Genomic DNA, 18,120 nt, shown 5'->3' on the forward strand with positions numbered 1-18,120 from the left:
TTCAGGCTTTAGGAACCTCTCTTGCCAATGCTAAGAACTGCTTCAATTTTAGAAAAAGAAACTTCTGATTATCTTTGACACGTTTTAAAGGATTAGGAAAAAGATGAAAAGCAGCTTACGGCCATACCTCTCTGGTTCCGCCCGATCTCGTCTGTTCTCGGAAGCTAAGCAGAGCAGGGCCTGGTTAGTACCTGGATGGAAGACCGCCTGGGAATCCCAGGTGCCGTAAGCTTTTTCACTTCTCTCTCTGAAAGCCGCCCAGCGCCGTAAATTGTACACCTACACAATTGTAAAAAAAAATTCACATTGTAGAAGAGATGCAATAGGAAGAAGATGAAAGGTGGCTTACGTCCATACCATCGTCAGGCCATTTGAGGTGGCGGGGACTGCAATGGCCATTCACCGATTGGCTGGGACTCCTGGGCGGGTCTTCTCTAGTCCATCCAATTTTCGGCATGGGATGTCACAGCCTTCTTTGCATACCCTTATTTAACCCACACAAAGATGCCAACGGCAGGCGTGTCATAATTCATTGACGCATTATAAAGGATTAGGAAAAAGATAAAAAGCAGCTTACGGCCATACCTCTCTGGTTCCGCCCGATCTCGTCTGATCTCGGAAGCTAAGCAGAGCAGGGCCTGGTTAGTACCTGGATGGAAGACCGCCTGGGAATCCCAGGTGCCGTAAGCTTTTTCACTTCTCTCACCGAAAGCCGCCGAGCGCCGCAGATTGTACACCTACAAATTACAAAAAGTATATCACATTGTTGAAGAGATGCATGTTTAGTGTTGTTTTAACGTTGGATATGAAAGGCAATTAGACAATATTATCCAAAATGATTCCGTTTCATGGTTGCTAAATTAGTGTTGATCAACATTTAACAATTGGCATACTTTTGTTTGTAATTTAGCCGTTGAAATACAGGTGCTAACCCAACATGTTAGAATTGCCAGTGAAGAAAAGTAAAGTTACCTTCAGGTTTTAGAAACCTCTCTTGCCAATCCTAAGAACTGCTTCAATTTTAGAAAAAGAAACTCTTCTGATTATCTTTGACGCATTATAAAGGATTAGGAAAAAGATAAAAAGCAGCTTACGGCCATACCTCTCTGGTTCCGCCCGATCTCGTCTGATCTCGGAAGCTAAGCAGAGCAGGGCCTGGTTAGTACCTGGATGGAAGACCGCCTGGGAATCCCAGGTGCCGTAAGCTTTTTCACTTCTCTCTCTGAAAGCCGCCCAGCGCCGTAGCTTGTACACCTACACAATTGTAAAAAGTTTATCACATTGTAGAAGAGATGCAATAGGAAGAAGATGAAAGGTGGCTTACGTCCATACCATCATCAGGCCATTTGAGGTGGCGGGGACTGCAATGGCCATCCACCGATTGGCTGGGACTCCTGGGCGGGTCTTCTCTAGTCCATCCAATTTTCGCCATAGGATGTCACAGCCTTCTTTGCATACCCTTATTTAACCCACACAAAGATGCCAACGGCAGGCGTGACATAATTTTTTGACGCATTATAAAGGATTAGGAAAAAGATAAAAAGCAGCTTACGGCCATACCTCTCTGGTTCCGCCCGATCTCGTCTGATCTCGGATGCTAAGCAGAGCAGGGCCTGGTTAGTACCTGGATGGAAGACCGCCTGGGAATCCCAGGTGCCGTAAGCTTTTTCACTTCTCTCACCGAAAGCCGCCGAGCGCCGCAGATTGTACACCTACACAATTGTAAAAAAAAATTCACATTGTAGAAGAGATGCAATAGGAAGAAGATGAAAGGTGGCTTACGTCCATACCATCGTCAGGCCATTTGAGGTGGCGGGGACTGCAATGGCCATTCACCGATTGGCTGGGACTCCTGGGCAGGTCTTCTCTAGTCCATCCAATTTTTGGCATGGGATGTCACAGCCTTCTTTGCATACCCTTATTTAACCCACACAAAGATGCCAACGGCAGGCGTGTCATAATTCATTGACGCATTATAAAGGATTAGGAAAAAGATAAAAAGCAGCTTACGGCCATACCTCTCTGGTTCCGCCCGATCTCGTCTGATCTCGGAAGCTAAGCAGAGCAGGGCCTGGTTAGTACCTGGATGGAAGACCGCCTGGGAATCCCAGGTGCCGTAAGCTTTTTCACTTCTCTCTCCGAAAGCCGCCGAGCGCCGCAGATTGTACACCTGTTTTAACGTTGGATATGAAAGGAAATTAGACAATATTATCCAAAATGATTCCGTTTCATGATTGCTAAATTAGTGTTGGTCAACATTTACCATTGGCATACTGTTGTTTGTAATTTAGCCGTTGAAATACAGGTGCTAACCCAACATGTTAGAATTGCCAGTGAAGAAAAGTAAAGTTACCTTCAGGCTTTAGGAACCTCTCTTGCCAATGCTAAGAACTGCTTCAATTTTAGAAAAAGAAACTTCTGATTATCTTTGACACGTTTTAAAGGATTAGGAAAAAGATGAAAAGCAGCTTACGGCCATACCTCTCTGGTTCCGCCCGATCTCGTCTGATCTCGGAAGCTAAGCAGAGCAGGGCCTGGTTAGTACCTGGATGGAAGACCGCCTGGGAATCCCAGGTGCCGTAAGCTTTTTAACTTCTCTCTCTGAAAGCCGCCCAGCGCCGTAGATTGTACACCTACACAATTGTAAAAAAAAATTCACATTGTAGAAGAGATGCAATAGGAAGAAGATGAAAGGTGGCTTACGTCCATACCATCGTCAGGCCATTTGAGGTGGCGGGGACTGCAATGGCCATTCACCGATTGGCTGGGACTCCTGGGCAGGTCTTCTCTAGTCCATCCAATTTTTGGCATGGGATGTCACAGCCTTCTTTGCATACCCTTATTTAACCCACACAAAGATGCCAACGGCAGGCGTGTCATAATTCATTGACGCATTATAAAGGATTAGGAAAAAGATAAAAAGCAGCTTACGGCCATACCTCTCTGGTTCCGCCCGATCTCGTCTGATCTCGGAAGCTAAGCAGAGCAGGGCCTGGTTAGTACCTGGATGGAAGACCGCCTGGGAATCCCAGGTGCCGTAAGCTTTTTCACTTCTCTCTCCGAAAGCCGCCGAGCGCCGCAGATTGTACACCTGTTTTAACGTTGGATATGAAAGGAAATTAGACAATATTATCCAAAATGATTCCGTTTCATGATTGCTAAATTAGTGTTGGTCAACATTTACGATTGGCATACTGTTGTTTGTAATTTAGCCGTTGAAATACAGGTGCTAACCCAACATGTTAGAATTGCCAGTGAAGAAAAGTAAAGTTACCTTCAGGCTTTAGGAACCTCTCTTGCCAATGCTAAGAACTGCTTCAATTTTAGAAAAAGAAACTTCTGATTATCTTTGACACGTTTTAAAGGATTAGGAAAAAGATGAAAAGCAGCTTACGTCCATACCTCTCTGGTTCCGCCCGATCTCGTCTGTTCTCGGAAGCTAAGCAGAGCAGGGCCTGGTTAGTACCTGGATGGAAGACCGCCTGGGAATCCCAGGTGCCGTAAGCTTTTTCACTTCTCTCTCTGAAAGCCGCCCAGCGCCGTAAATTGTACACCTACACAATTGTAAAAAAAAATTCACATTGTAGAAGAGATGCAATAGGAAGAAGATGAAAGGTGGCTTACGTCCATACCATCGTCAGGCCATTTGAGGTGGCGGGGACTGCAATGGCCATTCACCGATTGGCTGGGACTCCTGGGCGGGTCTTCTCTAGTCCATCCAATTTTCGGCATGGGATGTCACAGCCTTCTTTGCATACCCTTATTTAACCCACACAAAGATGCCAACGGCAGGCGTGTCATAATTCATTGACGCATTATAAAGGATTAGGAAAAAGATAAAAAGCAGCTTACGGCCATACCTCTCTGGTTCCGCCCGATCTCGTCTGATCTCGGAAGCTAAGCAGAGCAGGGCCTGGTTAGTACCTGGATGGAAGACCGCCTGGGAATCCCAGGTGCCGTAAGCTTTTTCACTTCTCTCACCGAAAGCCGCCGAGCGCCGCAGATTGTACACCTACAAATTACAAAAAGTATATCACATTGTTGAAGAGATGCATGTTTAGTGTTGTTTTAACGTTGGATATGAAAGGCAATTAGACAATATTATCCAAAATGATTCCGTTTCATGGTTGCTAAATTAGTGTTGATCAACATTTAACAATTGGCATACTTTTGTTTGTAATTTAGCCGTTGAAATACAGGTGCTAACCCAACATGTTAGAATTGCCAGTGAAGAAAAGTAAAGTTACCTTCAGGTTTTAGAAACCTCTCTTGCCAATCCTAAGAACTGCTTCAATTTTAGAAAAAGAAACTCTTCTGATTATCTTTGACGCATTATAAAGGATTAGGAAAAAGATAAAAAGCAGCTTACGGCCATACCTCTCTGGTTCCGCCCGATCTCGTCTGATCTCGGAAGCTAAGCAGAGCAGGGCCTGGTTAGTACCTGGATGGAAGACCGCCTGGGAATCCCAGGTGCCGTAAGCTTTTTCACTTCTCTCTCTGAAAGCCGCCCAGCGCCGTAGCTTGTACACCTACACAATTGTAAAAAGTTTATCACATTGTAGAAGAGATGCAATAGGAAGAAGATGAAAGGTGGCTTACGTCCATACCATCATCAGGCCATTTGAGGTGGCGGGGACTGCAATGGCCATCCACCGATTGGCTGGGACTCCTGGGCGGGTCTTCTCTAGTCCATCCAATTTTCGCCATAGGATGTCACAGCCTTCTTTGCATACCCTTATTTAACCCACACAAAGATGCCAACGGCAGGCGTGACATAATTTTTTGACGCATTATAAAGGATTAGGAAAAAGATAAAAAGCAGCTTACGGCCATACCTCTCTGGTTCCGCCCGATCTCGTCTGATCTCGGATGCTAAGCAGAGCAGGGCCTGGTTAGTACCTGGATGGAAGACCGCCTGGGAATCCCAGGTGCCGTAAGCTTTTTCACTTCTCTCACCGAAAGCCGCCGAGCGCCGCAGATTGTACACCTACAAATTACAAAAAGTATATCACATTGTTGAAGAGATGCATGTTTAGTGTTGTTTTAACGTTGGATATGAAAGGAAATTAGACAATATTATCCAAAATGATTCCGTTTCATGATTGCTAAATTAGTGTTGATCAACATTTTACGATTGGCATACTATTGTTTGTAATTTAGCCGTTGAAATACAGGTGCTAACCAAACATGTTAGATTTACCAGTGAAGAAAAGTAAAGTTCCCTTCAGGTTTTAGGAACCTCTCTTGCCAATGCTAAGAACTGCTTCAATTTTAGAAAAAGAAACTTCTGATTATCTTTGACACGTTTTAAAGGATTAGGAAAAAGATAAAAAGCAGCTTACAGCCATACCTCTCTGGTTCCGCCCGATCTCGTCTGATCTCGGAAGCTAAGCAGAGCGGGGCCTGGTTAGTACCTGGATGGAAGACCGCCTGGGAATCCCAGGTGCCGTAAGCTTTTTCACTTCTCTCACCGAAAGCCGCCGAGCGCCGCAGATTGTACACCTACAAATTACAAAAAGTATATCACATTGTTGAAGAGATGCATGTTTAGTGTTGTTTTAACGTTGGATATGAAAGGCAATTAGACAATATTATCCAAAATGATTCCGTTTCATGGTTGCTAAATTAGTGTTGATCAACATTTAACAATTGGCATACTTTTGTTTGTAATTTAGCCGTTGAAATACAGGTGCTAACCCAACATGTTAGAATTGCCAGTGAAGAAAAGTAAAGTTACCTTCAGGTTTTAGAAACCTCTCTTGCCAATGCTAAGAACTGCTTCAATTTTAGAAAAAGAAACTTCTGATTATCTTTGACACGTTTTAAAGGATTAGGAAAAAGATGAAAAGCAGCTTACGGCCATACCTCTCTGGTTCCGCCCGATCTCGTCTGATCTCGGAAGCTAAGCAGAGCAGGGCCTGGTTAGTACCTGGATGGAAGACCGCCTGGGAATCCCAGGTGCCGTAAGCTTTTTAACTTCTCTCTCTGAAAGCCGCCGAGCGCCGCAGATTGTACACCTGTTTTAACGTTGGATATGAAAGGAAATTAGACAATATTATCCAAAATGATTCCGTTTCATGATTGCTAAATTAGTGTTGGTCAACATTTACCATTGGCATACTGTTGTTTGTAATTTAGCCGTTGAAATACAGGTGCTAACCCAACATGTTAGAATTGCCAGTGAAGAAAAGTAAAGTTACCTTCAGGCTTTAGGAACCTCTCTTGCCAATGCTAAGAACTGCTTCAATTTTAGAAAAAGAAACTTCTGATTATCTTTGACACGTTTTAAAGGATTAGGAAAAAGATGAAAAGCAGCTTACGGCCATACCTCTCTGGTTCCGCCCGATCTCGTCTGATCTCGGAAGCTAAGCAGAGCAGGGCCTGGTTAGTACCTGGATGGAAGACCGCCTGGGAATCCCAGGTGCCGTAAGCTTTTTGACTTCTCTCTCCGAAAGCCGCCGAGCGCCGCAGATTGTACACCTGTTTTAACGTTGGATATGAAAGGAAATTAGACAATATTATCCAAAATGATTCCGTTTCATGATTGCTAAATTAGTGTTGGTCAACATTTACGATTGGCATACTGTTGTTTGTAATTTAGCCGTTGAAATACAGGTGCTAACCCAACATGTTAGAATTGCCAGTGAAGAAAAGTAAAGTTACCTTCAGGCTTTAGGAACCTCTCTTGCCAATGCTAAGAACTGCTTCAATTTTAGAAAAAGAAACTTCTGATTATCTTTGACACGTTTTAAAGGATTAGGAAAAAGATGAAAAGCAGCTTACGGCCATACCTCTCTGGTTCCGCCCGATCTCGTCTGATCTCGGAAGCTAAGCAGAGCAGGGCCTGGTTAGTACCTGGATGGAAGACCGCCTGGGAATCCCAGGTGCCGTAAGCTTTTTAACTTCTCTCTCTGAAAGCCGCCCAGCGCCGTAGATTGTACACCTACACAATTGTAAAAAAAAATTCACATTGTAGAAGAGATGCAATAGGAAGAAGATGAAAGGTGGCTTACGTCCATACCATCGTCAGGCCATTTGAGGTGGCGGGGACTGCAATGGCCATTCACCGATTGGCTGGGACTCCTGGGCGGGTCTTCTCTAGTCCATCCAATTTTCGGCATGGGATGTCACAGCCTTCTTTGCATACCCTTATTTAACCCACACAAAGATGCCAACGGCAGGCGTGTCATAATTCATTGACGCATTATAAAGGATTAGGAAAAAGATAAAAAGCAGCTTACGGCCATACCTCTCTGGTTCCGCCCGATCTCGTCTGATCTCGGAAGCTAAGCAGAGCAGGGCCTGGTTAGTACCTGGATGGAAGACCGCCTGGGAATCCCAGGTGCCGTAAGCTTTTTCACTTCTCTCTCCGAAAGCCGCCGAGCGCCGCAGATTGTACACCTGTTTTAACGTTGGATATGAAAGGAAATTAGACAATATTATCCAAAATGATTCCGTTTCATGATTGCTAAATTAGTGTTGGTCAACATTTACGATTGGCATACTGTTGTTTGTAATTTAGCCGTTGAAATACAGGTGCTAACCCAACATGTTAGAATTGCCAGTGAAGAAAAGTAAAGTTACCTTCAGGTTTTAGGAACCTCTCTTGCCAATGCTAAGAACTGCTTCAATTTTAGAAAAAGAAACTTCTGATTATCTTTGACACGTTTTAAAGGATTAGGAAAAAGATAAAAAGCAGCTTACAGCCATACCTCTCTGGTTCCGCCCGATCTCGTCTGATCTCGGAAGCTAAGCAGAGCGGGGCCTGGTTAGTACCTGGATGGAAGACCGCCTGGGAATCCCAGGTGCCGTAAGCTTTTTCACTTCTCTCACCGAAAGCCGCCGAGCGCCGCAGATTGTACACCTACAAATTACAAAAAGTATATCACATTGTTGAAGAGATGCATGTTTAGTGTTGTTTTAACGTTGGATATGAAAGGCAATTAGACAATATTATCCAAAATGATTCCGTTTCATGGTTGCTAAATTAGTGTTGATCAACATTTAACAATTGGCATACTTTTGTTTGTAATTTAGCCGTTGAAATACAGGTGCTAACCCAACATGTTAGAATTGCCAGTGAAGAAAAGTAAAGTTACCTTCAGGTTTTAGAAACCTCTCTTGCCAATCCTAAGAACTGCTTCAATTTTAGAAAAAGAAACTCTTCTGATTATCTTTGACGCATTATAAAGGATTAGGAAAAAGATAAAAAGCAGCTTACGGCCATACCTCTCTGGTTCCGCCCGATCTCGTCTGATCTCGGAAGCTAAGCAGAGCAGGGCCTGGTTAGTACCTGGATGGAAGACCGCCTGGGAATCCCAGGTGCCGTAAGCTTTTTCACTTCTCTCTCTGAAAGCCGCCCAGCGCCGTAGCTTGTACACCTACACAATTGTAAAAAGTTTATCACATTGTAGAAGAGATGCAATAGGAAGAAGATGAAAGGTGGCTTACGTCCATACCATCATCAGGCCATTTGAGGTGGCGGGGACTGCAATGGCCATCCACCGATTGGCTGGGACTCCTGGGCGGGTCTTCTCTAGTCCATCCAATTTTCGCCATAGGATGTCACAGCCTTCTTTGCATACCCTTATTTAACCCACACAAAGATGCCAACGGCAGGCGTGACATAATTTTTTGACGCATTATAAAGGATTAGGAAAAAGATAAAAAGCAGCTTACGGCCATACCTCTCTGGTTCCGCCCGATCTCGTCTGATCTCGGATGCTAAGCAGAGCAGGGCCTGGTTAGTACCTGGATGGAAGACCGCCTGGGAATCCCAGGTGCCGTAAGCTTTTTCACTTCTCTCACCGAAAGCCGCCGAGCGCCGCAGATTGTACACCTACAAATTACAAAAAGTATATCACATTGTTGAAGAGATGCATGTTTAGTGTTGTTTTAACGTTGGATATGAAAGGAAATTAGACAATATTATCCAAAATGATTCCGTTTCATGATTGCTAAATTAGTGTTGATCAACATTTTACGATTGGCATACTATTGTTTGTAATTTAGCCGTTGAAATACAGGTGCTAACCAAACATGTTAGATTTACCAGTGAAGAAAAGTAAAGTTCCCTTCAGGTTTTAGGAACCTCTCTTGCCAATGCTAAGAACTGCTTCAATTTTAGAAAAAGAAACTTCTGATTATCTTTGACACGTTTTAAAGGATTAGGAAAAAGATAAAAAGCAGCTTACAGCCATACCTCTCTGGTTCCGCCCGATCTCGTCTGATCTCGGAAGCTAAGCAGAGCGGGGCCTGGTTAGTACCTGGATGGAAGACCGCCTGGGAATCCCAGGTGCCGTAAGCTTTTTCACTTCTCTCACCGAAAGCCGCCGAGCGCCGCAGATTGTACACCTACAAATTACAAAAAGTATATCACATTGTTGAAGAGATGCATGTTTAGTGTTGTTTTAACGTTGGATATGAAAGGCAATTAGACAATATTATCCAAAATGATTCCGTTTCATGGTTGCTAAATTAGTGTTGATCAACATTTAACAATTGGCATACTTTTGTTTGTAATTTAGCCGTTGAAATACAGGTGCTAACCCAACATGTTAGAATTGCCAGTGAAGAAAAGTAAAGTTACCTTCAGGTTTTAGAAACCTCTCTTGCCAATGCTAAGAACTGCTTCAATTTTAGAAAAAGAAACTTCTGATTATCTTTGACACGTTTTAAAGGATTAGGAAAAAGATGAAAAGCAGCTTACGGCCATACCTCTCTGGTTCCGCCCGATCTCGTCTGATCTCGGAAGCTAAGCAGAGCAGGGCCTGGTTAGTACCTGGATGGAAGACCGCCTGGGAATCCCAGGTGCCGTAAGCTTTTTAACTTCTCTCTCTGAAAGCCGCCGAGCGCCGCAGATTGTACACCTGTTTTAACGTTGGATATGAAAGGAAATTAGACAATATTATCCAAAATGATTCCGTTTCATGATTGCTAAATTAGTGTTGGTCAACATTTACCATTGGCATACTGTTGTTTGTAATTTAGCCGTTGAAATACAGGTGCTAACCCAACATGTTAGAATTGCCAGTGAAGAAAAGTAAAGTTACCTTCAGGCTTTAGGAACCTCTCTTGCCAATGCTAAGAACTGCTTCAATTTTAGAAAAAGAAACTTCTGATTATCTTTGACACGTTTTAAAGGATTAGGAAAAAGATGAAAAGCAGCTTACGGCCATACCTCTCTGGTTCCGCCCGATCTCGTCTGATCTCGGAAGCTAAGCAGAGCAGGGCCTGGTTAGTACCTGGATGGAAGACCGCCTGGGAATCCCAGGTGCCGTAAGCTTTTTGACTTCTCTCTCCGAAAGCCGCCGAGCGCCGCAGATTGTACACCTGTTTTAACGTTGGATATGAAAGGAAATTAGACAATATTATCCAAAATGATTCCGTTTCATGATTGCTAAATTAGTGTTGGTCAACATTTACGATTGGCATACTGTTGTTTGTAATTTAGCCGTTGAAATACAGGTGCTAACCCAACATGTTAGAATTGCCAGTGAAGAAAAGTAAAGTTACCTTCAGGCTTTAGGAACCTCTCTTGCCAATGCTAAGAACTGCTTCAATTTTAGAAAAAGAAACTTCTGATTATCTTTGACACGTTTTAAAGGATTAGGAAAAAGATGAAAAGCAGCTTACGGCCATACCTCTCTGGTTCCGCCCGATCTCGTCTGATCTCGGAAGCTAAGCAGAGCAGGGCCTGGTTAGTACCTGGATGGAAGACCGCCTGGGAATCCCAGGTGCCGTAAGCTTTTTAACTTCTCTCTCTGAAAGCCGCCCAGCGCCGTAGATTGTACACCTACACAATTGTAAAAAAAAATTCACATTGTAGAAGAGATGCAATAGGAAGAAGATGAAAGGTGGCTTACGTCCATACCATCGTCAGGCCATTTGAGGTGGCGGGGACTGCAATGGCCATTCACCGATTGGCTGGGACTCCTGGGCGGGTCTTCTCTAGTCCATCCAATTTTCGGCATGGGATGTCACAGCCTTCTTTGCATACCCTTATTTAACCCACACAAAGATGCCAACGGCAGGCGTGTCATAATTCATTGACGCATTATAAAGGATTAGGAAAAAGATAAAAAGCAGCTTACGGCCATACCTCTCTGGTTCCGCCCGATCTCGTCTGATCTCGGAAGCTAAGCAGAGCAGGGCCTGGTTAGTACCTGGATGGAAGACCGCCTGGGAATCCCAGGTGCCGTAAGCTTTTTCACTTCTCTCTCCGAAAGCCGCCGAGCGCCGCAGATTGTACACCTGTTTTAACGTTGGATATGAAAGGAAATTAGACAATATTATCCAAAATGATTCCGTTTCATGATTGCTAAATTAGTGTTGGTCAACATTTACGATTGGCATACTGTTGTTTGTAATTTAGCCGTTGAAATACAGGTGCTAACCCAACATGTTAGAATTGCCAGTGAAGAAAAGTAAAGTTACCTTCAGGCTTTAGGAACCTCTCTTGCCAATGCTAAGAACTGCTTCAATTTTAGAAAAAGAAACTTCTGATTATCTTTGACACGTTTTAAAGGATTAGGAAAAAGATGAAAAGCAGCTTACGTCCATACCTCTCTGGTTCCGCCCGATCTCGTCTGTTCTCGGAAGCTAAGCAGAGCAGGGCCTGGTTAGTACCTGGATGGAAGACCGCCTGGGAATCCCAGGTGCCGTAAGCTTTTTCACTTCTCTCTCTGAAAGCCGCCCAGCGCCGTAAATTGTACACCTACACAATTGTAAAAAGTTTATCACATTGTAGAAGAGATGCAATAGGAAGAAGATGAAAGGTGGCTTACGTCCATACCATCATCAGGCCATTTGAGGTGGCGGGGACTGCAATGGCCATCCACCGATTGGCTGGGACTCCTGGGCGGGTCTTCTCTAGTCCATCCAATTTTCGCCATAGGATGTCACAGCCTTCTTTGCATACCCTTATTTAACCCACACAAAGATGCCAAAGGCAGGCGTGACATAATTTTTTGACGCATTATAAAGGATTAGGAAAAAGATAAAAAGCAGCTTACGGCCATACCTCTCTGGTTCCGCCCGATCTCGTCTGATCTCGGATGCTAAGCAGAGCAGGGCCTGGTTAGTACCTGGATGGAAGACCGCCTGGGAATCCCAGGTGCCGTAAGCTTTTTCACTTCTCTCACCGAAAGCCGCCGAGCGCCGCAGATTGTACACCTACAAATTACAAAAAGTATATCACATTGTTGAAGAGATGCATGTTTAGTGTTGTTTTAACGTTGGATATGAAAGGAAATTAGACAATATTATCCAAAATGATTCCGTTTCATGATTGCTAAATTAGTGTTGATCAACATTTTACGATTGGCATACTATTGTTTGTAATTTAGCCGTTGAAATACAGGTGCTAACCAAACATGTTAGATTTACCAGTGAAGAAAAGTAAAGTTCCCTTCAGGTTTTAGGAACCTCTCTTGCCAATGCTAAGAACTGCTTCAATTTTAGAAAAAGAAACTTCTGATTATCTTTGACACGTTTTAAAGGATTAGGAAAAAGATAAAAAGCAGCTTACAGCCATACCTCTCTGGTTCCGCCCGATCTCGTCTGATCTCGGAAGCTAAGCAGAGCGGGGCCTGGTTAGTACCTGGATGGAAGACCGCCTGGGAATCCCAGGTGCCGTAAGCTTTTTCACTTCTCTCACCGAAAGCCGCCGAGCGCCGCAGATTGTACACCTACAAATTACAAAAAGTATATCACATTGTTGAAGAGATGCATGTTTAGTGTTGTTTTAACGTTGGATATGAAAGGCAATTAGACAATATTATCCAAAATGATTCCGTTTCATGGTTGCTAAATTAGTGTTGATCAACATTTAACAATTGGCATACTTTTGTTTGTAATTTAGCCGTTGAAATACAGGTGCTAACCCAACATGTTAGAATTGCCAGTGAAGAAAAGTAAAGTTACCTTCAGGTTTTAGAAACCTCTCTTGCCAATGCTAAGAACTGCTTCAATTTTAGAAAAAGAAACTTCTGATTATCTTTGACACGTTTTAAAGGATTAGGAAAAAGATGAAAAGCAGCTTACGGCCATACCTCTCTGGTTCCGCCCGATCTCGTCTGATCTCGGAAGCTAAGCAGAGCAGGGCCTGGTTAGTACCTGGATGGAAGACCGCCTGGGAATCCCAGGTGCCGTAAGCTTTTTAACTTCTCTCTCTGAAAGCCGCCGAGCGCCGCAGATTGTACACCTGTTTTAACGTTGGATATGAAAGGAAATTAGACAATATTATCCAAAATGATTCCGTTTCATGATTGCTAAATTAGTGTTGGTCAACATTTACCATTGGCATACTGTTGTTTGTAATTTAGCCGTTGAAATACAGGTGCTAACCCAACATGTTAGAATTGCCAGTGAAGAAAAGTAAAGTTACCTTCAGGCTTTAGGAACCTCTCTTGCCAATGCTAAGAACTGCTTCAATTTTAGAAAAAGAAACTTCTGATTATCTTTGACACGTTTTAAAGGATTAGGAAAAAGATGAAAAGCAGCTTACGGCCATACCTCTCTGGTTCCGCCCGATCTCGTCTGATCTCGGAAGCTAAGCAGAGCAGGGCCTGGTTAGTACCTGGATGGAAGACCGCCTGGGAATCCCAGGTGCCGTAAGCTTTTTGACTTCTCTCTCCGAAAGCCGCCGAGCGCCGCAGATTGTACACCTGTTTTAACGTTGGATATGAAAGGAAATTAGACAATATTATCCAAAATGATTCCGTTTCATGATTGCTAAATTAGTGTTGGTCAACATTTACGATTGGCATACTGTTGTTTGTAATTTAGCCGTTGAAATACAGGTGCTAACCCAACATGTTAGAATTGCCAGTGAAGAAAAGTAAAGTTACCTTCAGGCTTTAGGAACCTCTCTTGCCAATGCTAAGAACTGCTTCAATTTTAGAAAAAGAAACTTCTGATTATCTTTGACACGTTTTAAAGGATTAGGAAAAAGATGAAAAGCAGCTTACGGCCATACCTCTCTGGTTCCGCCCGATCTCGTCTGATCTCGGAAGCTAAGCAGAGCAGGGCCTGGTTAGTACCTGGATGGAAGACCGCCTGGGAATCCCAGGTGCCGTAAGCTTTTTAACTTCTCTCTCTGAAAGCCGCCCAGCGCCGTAGATTGTACACCTACACAATTGTAAAAAAAAATTCACATTGTAGAAGAGATGCAATAGGAAGAAGATGAAAGGTGGCTTACGTCCATACCATCGTCAGGCCATTTGAGGTGGCGGGGACTGCAATGGCCATTCACCGATTGGCTGGGACTCCTGGGCGGGTCTTCTCTAGTCCATCCAATTTTCGGCATGGGATGTCACAGCCTTCTTTGCATACCCTTATTTAACCCACACAAAGATGCCAACGGCAGGCGTGTCATAATTCATTGACGCATTATAAAGGATTAGGAAAAAGATAAAAAGCAGCTTACGGCCATACCTCTCTGGTTCCGCCCGATCTCGTCTGATCTCGGAAGCTAAGCAGAGCAGGGCCTGGTTAGTACCTGGATGGAAGACCGCCTGGGAATCCCAGGTGCCGTAAGCTTTTTCACTTCTCTCTCCGAAAGCCGCCGAGCGCCGCAGATTGTACACCTGTTTTAACGTTGGATATGAAAGGAAATTAGACAATATTATCCAAAATGATTCCGTTTCATGATTGCTAAATTAGTGTTGGTCAACATTTACGATTGGCATACTGTTGTTTGTAATTTAGCCGTTGAAATACAGGTGCTAACCCAACATGTTAGAATTGCCAGTGAAGAAAAGTAAAGTTACCTTCAGGCTTTAGGAACCTCTCTTGCCAATGCTAAGAACTGCTTCAATTTTAGAAAAAGAAACTTCTGATTATCTTTGACACGTTTTAAAGGATTAGGAAAAAGATGAAAAGCAGCTTACGTCCATACCTCTCTGGTTCCGCCCGATCTCGTCTGTTCTCGGAAGCTAAGCAGAGCAGGGCCTGGTTAGTACCTGGATGGAAGACCGCCTGGGAATCCCAGGTGCCGTAAGCTTTTTCACTTCTCTCTCTGAAAGCCGCCCAGCGCCGTAAATTGTACACCTACACAATTGTAAAAAGTTTATCACATTGTAGAAGAGATGCAATAGGAAGAAGATGAAAGGTGGCTTACGTCCATACCATCATCAGGCCATTTGAGGTGGCGGGGACTGCAATGGCCATCCACCGATTGGCTGGGACTCCTGGGCGGGTCTTCTCTAGTCCATCCAATTTTCGCCATAGGATGTCACAGCCTTCTTTGCATACCCTTATTTAACCCACACAAAGATGCCAAAGGCAGGCGTGACATAATTTTTTGACGCATTATAAAGGATTAGGAAAAAGATAAAAAGCAGCTTACGGCCATACCTCTCTGGTTCCGCCCGATCTCGTCTGATCTCGGATGCTAAGCAGAGCAGGGCCTGGTTAGTACCTGGATGGAAGACCGCCTGGGAATCCCAGGTGCCGTAAGCTTTTTCACTTCTCTCACCGAAAGCCGCCGAGCGCCGCAGATTGTACACCTACAAATTACAAAAAGTATATCACATTGTTGAAGAGATGCATGTTTAGTGTTGTTTTAACGTTGGATATGAAAGGAAATTAGACAATATTATCCAAAATGATTCCGTTTCATGATTGCTAAATTAGTGTTGATCAACATTTTACGATTGGCATACTATTGTTTGTAATTTAGCCGTTGAAATACAGGTGCTAACCAAACATGTTAGATTTACCAGTGAAGAAAAGTAAAGTTCCCTTCAGGTTTTAGGAACCTCTCTTGCCAATGCTAAGAACTGCTTCAATTTTAGAAAAAGAAACTTCTGATTATCTTTGACACGTTTTAAAGGATTAGGAAAAAGATAAAAAGCAGCTTACAGCCATACCTCTCTGGTTCCGCCCGATCTCGTCTGATCTCGGAAGCTAAGCAGAGCGGGGCCTGGTTAGTACCTGGATGGAAGACCGCCTGGGAATCCCAGGTGCCGTAAGCTTTTTCACTTCTCTCACCGAAAGCCGCCGAGCGCCGCAGATTGTACACCTACAAATTACAAAAAGTATATCACATTGTTGAAGAGATGCATGTTTAGTGTTGTTTTAACGTTGGATATGAAAGGCAATTAGACAATATTATCCAAAATGATTCCGTTTCATGGTTGCTAAATTAGTGTTGATCAACATTTAACAATTGGCATACTTTTGTTTGTAATTTAGCCGTTGAAATACAGGTGCTAACCCAACATGTTAGAATTGCCAGTGAAGAAAAGTAAAGTTACCTTCAGGTTTTAGAAACCTCTCTTGCCAATGCTAAGAACTGCTTCAATTTTAGAAAAAGAAACTTCTGATTATCTTTGACACGTTTTAAAGGATTAGGAAAAAGATGAAAAGCAGCTTACGGCCATACCTCTCTGGTTCCGCCCGATCTCGTCTGATCTCGGAAGCTAAGCAGAGCAGGGCCTGGTTAGTACCTGGATGGAAGACCGCCTGGGAATCCCAGGTGCCGTAAGCTTTTTCACTTCTCTCTCCGAAAGCCGCCGAGCGCCGCAGATTGTACACCTGTTTTAACGTTGGATATGAAAGGAAATTAGACAATATTATCCAAAATGATTCCGTTTCATGATTGCTAAATTAGTGTTGGTCAACATTTACCATTGGCATACTGTTGTTTGTAATTTAGCCGTTGAAATACAGGTGCTAACCCAACATGTTAGAATTGCCAGTGAAGAAAAGTAAAGTTACCTTCAGGCTTTAGGAACCTCTCTTGCCAATGCTAAGAACTGCTTCAATTTTAGAAAAAGAAACTTCTGATTATCTTTGACACGTTTTAAAGGATTAGGAAAAAGATGAAAAGCAGCTTACGGCCATACCTCTCTGGTTCCGCCCGATCTCGTCTGATCTCGGAAGCTAAGCAGAGCAGGGCCTGGTTAGTACCTGGATGGAAGACCGCCTGGGAATCCCAGGTGCCGTAAGCTTTTTCACTTCTCTCTCCGAAAGCCGCCGAGCGCCGCAGATTGTACACCTGTTTTAACGTTGGATATGAAAGGAAATTAGACAATATTATCCAAAATGATTCCGTTTCATGATTGCTAAATTAGTGTTGGTCAACATTTACCATTGGCATACTGTTGTTTGTAATTTAGCCGTTGAAATACAGGTGCTAACCCAACATGTTAGAATTGCCAGTGAAGAAAAGTAAAGTTACCTTCAGGCTTTAGGAACCTCTCTTGCCAATGCTAAGAACTGCTTCAATTTTAGAAAAAGAAACTTCTGATTATCTTTGACACGTTTTAAAGGATTAGGAAAAAGATGAAAAGCAGCTTACGGCCATACCTCTCTGGTTCCGCCCGATCTCGTCTGATCTCGGAAGCTAAGCAGAGCAGGGCCTGGTTAGTACCTGGATGGAAGACCGCCTGGGAATCCCAGGTGCCGTAAGCTTTTTAACTTCTCTCTCTGAAAGCCGCCCAGCGCCGTAGATTGTACACCTACACAATTGTAAAAAAAAATTCACATTGTAGAAGAGATGCAATAGGAAGAAGATGAAAGGTGGCTTACGTCCATACCATCGTCAGGCCATTTGAGGTGGCGGGGACTGCAATGGCCATTCACCGATTGGCTGGGACTCCTGGGCGGGTCTTCTCTAGTCCATCCAATTTTCGGCATGGGATGTCACAGCCTTCTTTGCATACCCTTATTTAACCCACACAAAGATGCCAACGGCAGGCGTGTCATAATTCATTGACGCATTATAAAGGATTAGGAAAAAGATAAAAAGCAGCTTACGGCCATACCTCTCTGGTTCCGCCCGATCTCGTCTGATCTCGGAAGCTAAGCAGAGCAGGGCCTGGTTAGTACCTGGATGGAAGACCGCCTGGGAATCCCAGGTGCCGTAAGCTTTTTCACTTCTCTCTCCGAAAGCCGCCGAGCGCCGCAGATTGTACACCTGTTTTAACGTTGGATATGAAAGGAAATTAGACAATATTATCCAAAATGATTCCGTTTCATGATTGCTAAATTAGTGTTGGTCAACATTTACGATTGGCATACTGTTGTTTGTAATTTAGCCGTTGAAATACAGGTGCTAACCCAACATGTTAGAATTGCCAGTGAAGAAAAGTAAAGTTACCTTCAGGCTTTAGG

General features: G+C 43.6%; 38 non-coding genes across 38 annotated transcripts; all 38 read left to right on the forward strand.

Annotated features, from left to right (window-relative positions):
- The first annotated feature begins 113 nt into the window (after window positions 1-113).
- LOC134121589 (5S ribosomal RNA) lies at window positions 114-232 on the forward strand. Its single transcript, XR_009953130.1, has one exon. It is a non-coding gene; the product is annotated as a 5S ribosomal RNA (ribosomal RNA).
- A 339-nt stretch (window positions 233-571) lies between these two features.
- LOC134122057 (5S ribosomal RNA) lies at window positions 572-690 on the forward strand. The gene has a single exon (XR_009953598.1). It is a non-coding gene; the product is annotated as a 5S ribosomal RNA (ribosomal RNA).
- A 398-nt stretch (window positions 691-1,088) lies between these two features.
- LOC134122068 (5S ribosomal RNA) lies at window positions 1,089-1,207 on the forward strand. Its single transcript, XR_009953609.1, has one exon. It is a non-coding gene; the product is annotated as a 5S ribosomal RNA (ribosomal RNA).
- A 339-nt stretch (window positions 1,208-1,546) lies between these two features.
- LOC134121554 (5S ribosomal RNA) lies at window positions 1,547-1,665 on the forward strand. Its single transcript, XR_009953095.1, has one exon. It is a non-coding gene; the product is annotated as a 5S ribosomal RNA (ribosomal RNA).
- A 339-nt stretch (window positions 1,666-2,004) lies between these two features.
- On the forward strand, window positions 2,005-2,123 carry LOC134122079 (5S ribosomal RNA). The gene has a single exon (XR_009953620.1). It is a non-coding gene; the product is annotated as a 5S ribosomal RNA (ribosomal RNA).
- A 344-nt stretch (window positions 2,124-2,467) lies between these two features.
- Window positions 2,468-2,586, forward strand: LOC134122091 (5S ribosomal RNA). Its single transcript, XR_009953632.1, has one exon. It is a non-coding gene; the product is annotated as a 5S ribosomal RNA (ribosomal RNA).
- A 339-nt stretch (window positions 2,587-2,925) lies between these two features.
- Window positions 2,926-3,044, forward strand: LOC134122102 (5S ribosomal RNA). Its single transcript, XR_009953643.1, has one exon. It is a non-coding gene; the product is annotated as a 5S ribosomal RNA (ribosomal RNA).
- A 344-nt stretch (window positions 3,045-3,388) lies between these two features.
- Window positions 3,389-3,507, forward strand: LOC134122125 (5S ribosomal RNA). Its single transcript, XR_009953666.1, has one exon. It is a non-coding gene; the product is annotated as a 5S ribosomal RNA (ribosomal RNA).
- A 339-nt stretch (window positions 3,508-3,846) lies between these two features.
- Window positions 3,847-3,965, forward strand: LOC134122113 (5S ribosomal RNA). The gene has a single exon (XR_009953654.1). It is a non-coding gene; the product is annotated as a 5S ribosomal RNA (ribosomal RNA).
- Window positions 3,966-4,363: 398 nt separating this feature from the next.
- On the forward strand, window positions 4,364-4,482 carry LOC134122124 (5S ribosomal RNA). Its single transcript, XR_009953665.1, has one exon. It is a non-coding gene; the product is annotated as a 5S ribosomal RNA (ribosomal RNA).
- A 339-nt stretch (window positions 4,483-4,821) lies between these two features.
- On the forward strand, window positions 4,822-4,940 carry LOC134121555 (5S ribosomal RNA). Its single transcript, XR_009953096.1, has one exon. It is a non-coding gene; the product is annotated as a 5S ribosomal RNA (ribosomal RNA).
- Window positions 4,941-5,336: 396 nt separating this feature from the next.
- On the forward strand, window positions 5,337-5,455 carry LOC134121981 (5S ribosomal RNA). Its single transcript, XR_009953522.1, has one exon. It is a non-coding gene; the product is annotated as a 5S ribosomal RNA (ribosomal RNA).
- Window positions 5,456-5,851: 396 nt separating this feature from the next.
- Window positions 5,852-5,970, forward strand: LOC134122135 (5S ribosomal RNA). Its single transcript, XR_009953676.1, has one exon. It is a non-coding gene; the product is annotated as a 5S ribosomal RNA (ribosomal RNA).
- A 344-nt stretch (window positions 5,971-6,314) lies between these two features.
- LOC134122146 (5S ribosomal RNA) lies at window positions 6,315-6,433 on the forward strand. The gene has a single exon (XR_009953687.1). It is a non-coding gene; the product is annotated as a 5S ribosomal RNA (ribosomal RNA).
- A 344-nt stretch (window positions 6,434-6,777) lies between these two features.
- Window positions 6,778-6,896, forward strand: LOC134122157 (5S ribosomal RNA). The gene has a single exon (XR_009953698.1). It is a non-coding gene; the product is annotated as a 5S ribosomal RNA (ribosomal RNA).
- Window positions 6,897-7,235: 339 nt separating this feature from the next.
- Window positions 7,236-7,354, forward strand: LOC134122168 (5S ribosomal RNA). Its single transcript, XR_009953709.1, has one exon. It is a non-coding gene; the product is annotated as a 5S ribosomal RNA (ribosomal RNA).
- A 344-nt stretch (window positions 7,355-7,698) lies between these two features.
- LOC134121982 (5S ribosomal RNA) lies at window positions 7,699-7,817 on the forward strand. Its single transcript, XR_009953523.1, has one exon. It is a non-coding gene; the product is annotated as a 5S ribosomal RNA (ribosomal RNA).
- A 398-nt stretch (window positions 7,818-8,215) lies between these two features.
- LOC134122179 (5S ribosomal RNA) lies at window positions 8,216-8,334 on the forward strand. Its single transcript, XR_009953720.1, has one exon. It is a non-coding gene; the product is annotated as a 5S ribosomal RNA (ribosomal RNA).
- Window positions 8,335-8,673: 339 nt separating this feature from the next.
- Window positions 8,674-8,792, forward strand: LOC134121556 (5S ribosomal RNA). Its single transcript, XR_009953097.1, has one exon. It is a non-coding gene; the product is annotated as a 5S ribosomal RNA (ribosomal RNA).
- Window positions 8,793-9,188: 396 nt separating this feature from the next.
- LOC134121983 (5S ribosomal RNA) lies at window positions 9,189-9,307 on the forward strand. Its single transcript, XR_009953524.1, has one exon. It is a non-coding gene; the product is annotated as a 5S ribosomal RNA (ribosomal RNA).
- Window positions 9,308-9,703: 396 nt separating this feature from the next.
- Window positions 9,704-9,822, forward strand: LOC134122190 (5S ribosomal RNA). The gene has a single exon (XR_009953731.1). It is a non-coding gene; the product is annotated as a 5S ribosomal RNA (ribosomal RNA).
- A 344-nt stretch (window positions 9,823-10,166) lies between these two features.
- LOC134122202 (5S ribosomal RNA) lies at window positions 10,167-10,285 on the forward strand. Its single transcript, XR_009953743.1, has one exon. It is a non-coding gene; the product is annotated as a 5S ribosomal RNA (ribosomal RNA).
- A 344-nt stretch (window positions 10,286-10,629) lies between these two features.
- LOC134122213 (5S ribosomal RNA) lies at window positions 10,630-10,748 on the forward strand. The gene has a single exon (XR_009953754.1). It is a non-coding gene; the product is annotated as a 5S ribosomal RNA (ribosomal RNA).
- A 339-nt stretch (window positions 10,749-11,087) lies between these two features.
- On the forward strand, window positions 11,088-11,206 carry LOC134122224 (5S ribosomal RNA). Its single transcript, XR_009953765.1, has one exon. It is a non-coding gene; the product is annotated as a 5S ribosomal RNA (ribosomal RNA).
- A 344-nt stretch (window positions 11,207-11,550) lies between these two features.
- Window positions 11,551-11,669, forward strand: LOC134122126 (5S ribosomal RNA). Its single transcript, XR_009953667.1, has one exon. It is a non-coding gene; the product is annotated as a 5S ribosomal RNA (ribosomal RNA).
- Window positions 11,670-12,008: 339 nt separating this feature from the next.
- On the forward strand, window positions 12,009-12,127 carry LOC134121558 (5S ribosomal RNA). Its single transcript, XR_009953099.1, has one exon. It is a non-coding gene; the product is annotated as a 5S ribosomal RNA (ribosomal RNA).
- A 396-nt stretch (window positions 12,128-12,523) lies between these two features.
- LOC134121984 (5S ribosomal RNA) lies at window positions 12,524-12,642 on the forward strand. Its single transcript, XR_009953525.1, has one exon. It is a non-coding gene; the product is annotated as a 5S ribosomal RNA (ribosomal RNA).
- Window positions 12,643-13,038: 396 nt separating this feature from the next.
- On the forward strand, window positions 13,039-13,157 carry LOC134122235 (5S ribosomal RNA). Its single transcript, XR_009953776.1, has one exon. It is a non-coding gene; the product is annotated as a 5S ribosomal RNA (ribosomal RNA).
- Window positions 13,158-13,501: 344 nt separating this feature from the next.
- LOC134122246 (5S ribosomal RNA) lies at window positions 13,502-13,620 on the forward strand. The gene has a single exon (XR_009953787.1). It is a non-coding gene; the product is annotated as a 5S ribosomal RNA (ribosomal RNA).
- Window positions 13,621-13,964: 344 nt separating this feature from the next.
- On the forward strand, window positions 13,965-14,083 carry LOC134122258 (5S ribosomal RNA). The gene has a single exon (XR_009953798.1). It is a non-coding gene; the product is annotated as a 5S ribosomal RNA (ribosomal RNA).
- A 339-nt stretch (window positions 14,084-14,422) lies between these two features.
- Window positions 14,423-14,541, forward strand: LOC134122269 (5S ribosomal RNA). The gene has a single exon (XR_009953809.1). It is a non-coding gene; the product is annotated as a 5S ribosomal RNA (ribosomal RNA).
- A 344-nt stretch (window positions 14,542-14,885) lies between these two features.
- On the forward strand, window positions 14,886-15,004 carry LOC134122127 (5S ribosomal RNA). Its single transcript, XR_009953668.1, has one exon. It is a non-coding gene; the product is annotated as a 5S ribosomal RNA (ribosomal RNA).
- Window positions 15,005-15,343: 339 nt separating this feature from the next.
- On the forward strand, window positions 15,344-15,462 carry LOC134121559 (5S ribosomal RNA). The gene has a single exon (XR_009953100.1). It is a non-coding gene; the product is annotated as a 5S ribosomal RNA (ribosomal RNA).
- A 396-nt stretch (window positions 15,463-15,858) lies between these two features.
- LOC134121985 (5S ribosomal RNA) lies at window positions 15,859-15,977 on the forward strand. Its single transcript, XR_009953526.1, has one exon. It is a non-coding gene; the product is annotated as a 5S ribosomal RNA (ribosomal RNA).
- A 396-nt stretch (window positions 15,978-16,373) lies between these two features.
- Window positions 16,374-16,492, forward strand: LOC134122280 (5S ribosomal RNA). Its single transcript, XR_009953820.1, has one exon. It is a non-coding gene; the product is annotated as a 5S ribosomal RNA (ribosomal RNA).
- Window positions 16,493-16,836: 344 nt separating this feature from the next.
- LOC134122291 (5S ribosomal RNA) lies at window positions 16,837-16,955 on the forward strand. Its single transcript, XR_009953831.1, has one exon. It is a non-coding gene; the product is annotated as a 5S ribosomal RNA (ribosomal RNA).
- A 344-nt stretch (window positions 16,956-17,299) lies between these two features.
- Window positions 17,300-17,418, forward strand: LOC134122302 (5S ribosomal RNA). Its single transcript, XR_009953842.1, has one exon. It is a non-coding gene; the product is annotated as a 5S ribosomal RNA (ribosomal RNA).
- A 339-nt stretch (window positions 17,419-17,757) lies between these two features.
- Window positions 17,758-17,876, forward strand: LOC134122314 (5S ribosomal RNA). The gene has a single exon (XR_009953854.1). It is a non-coding gene; the product is annotated as a 5S ribosomal RNA (ribosomal RNA).
- The last annotated feature ends 244 nt before the right edge of the window (window positions 17,877-18,120 follow it).

This window comes from Pungitius pungitius, unplaced genomic scaffold (genome assembly GCF_949316345.1).
Source record: "Pungitius pungitius unplaced genomic scaffold, fPunPun2.1 scaffold_28, whole genome shotgun sequence".
Lineage (NCBI taxonomy): Eukaryota > Metazoa > Chordata > Actinopteri > Perciformes > Gasterosteidae > Pungitius > Pungitius pungitius.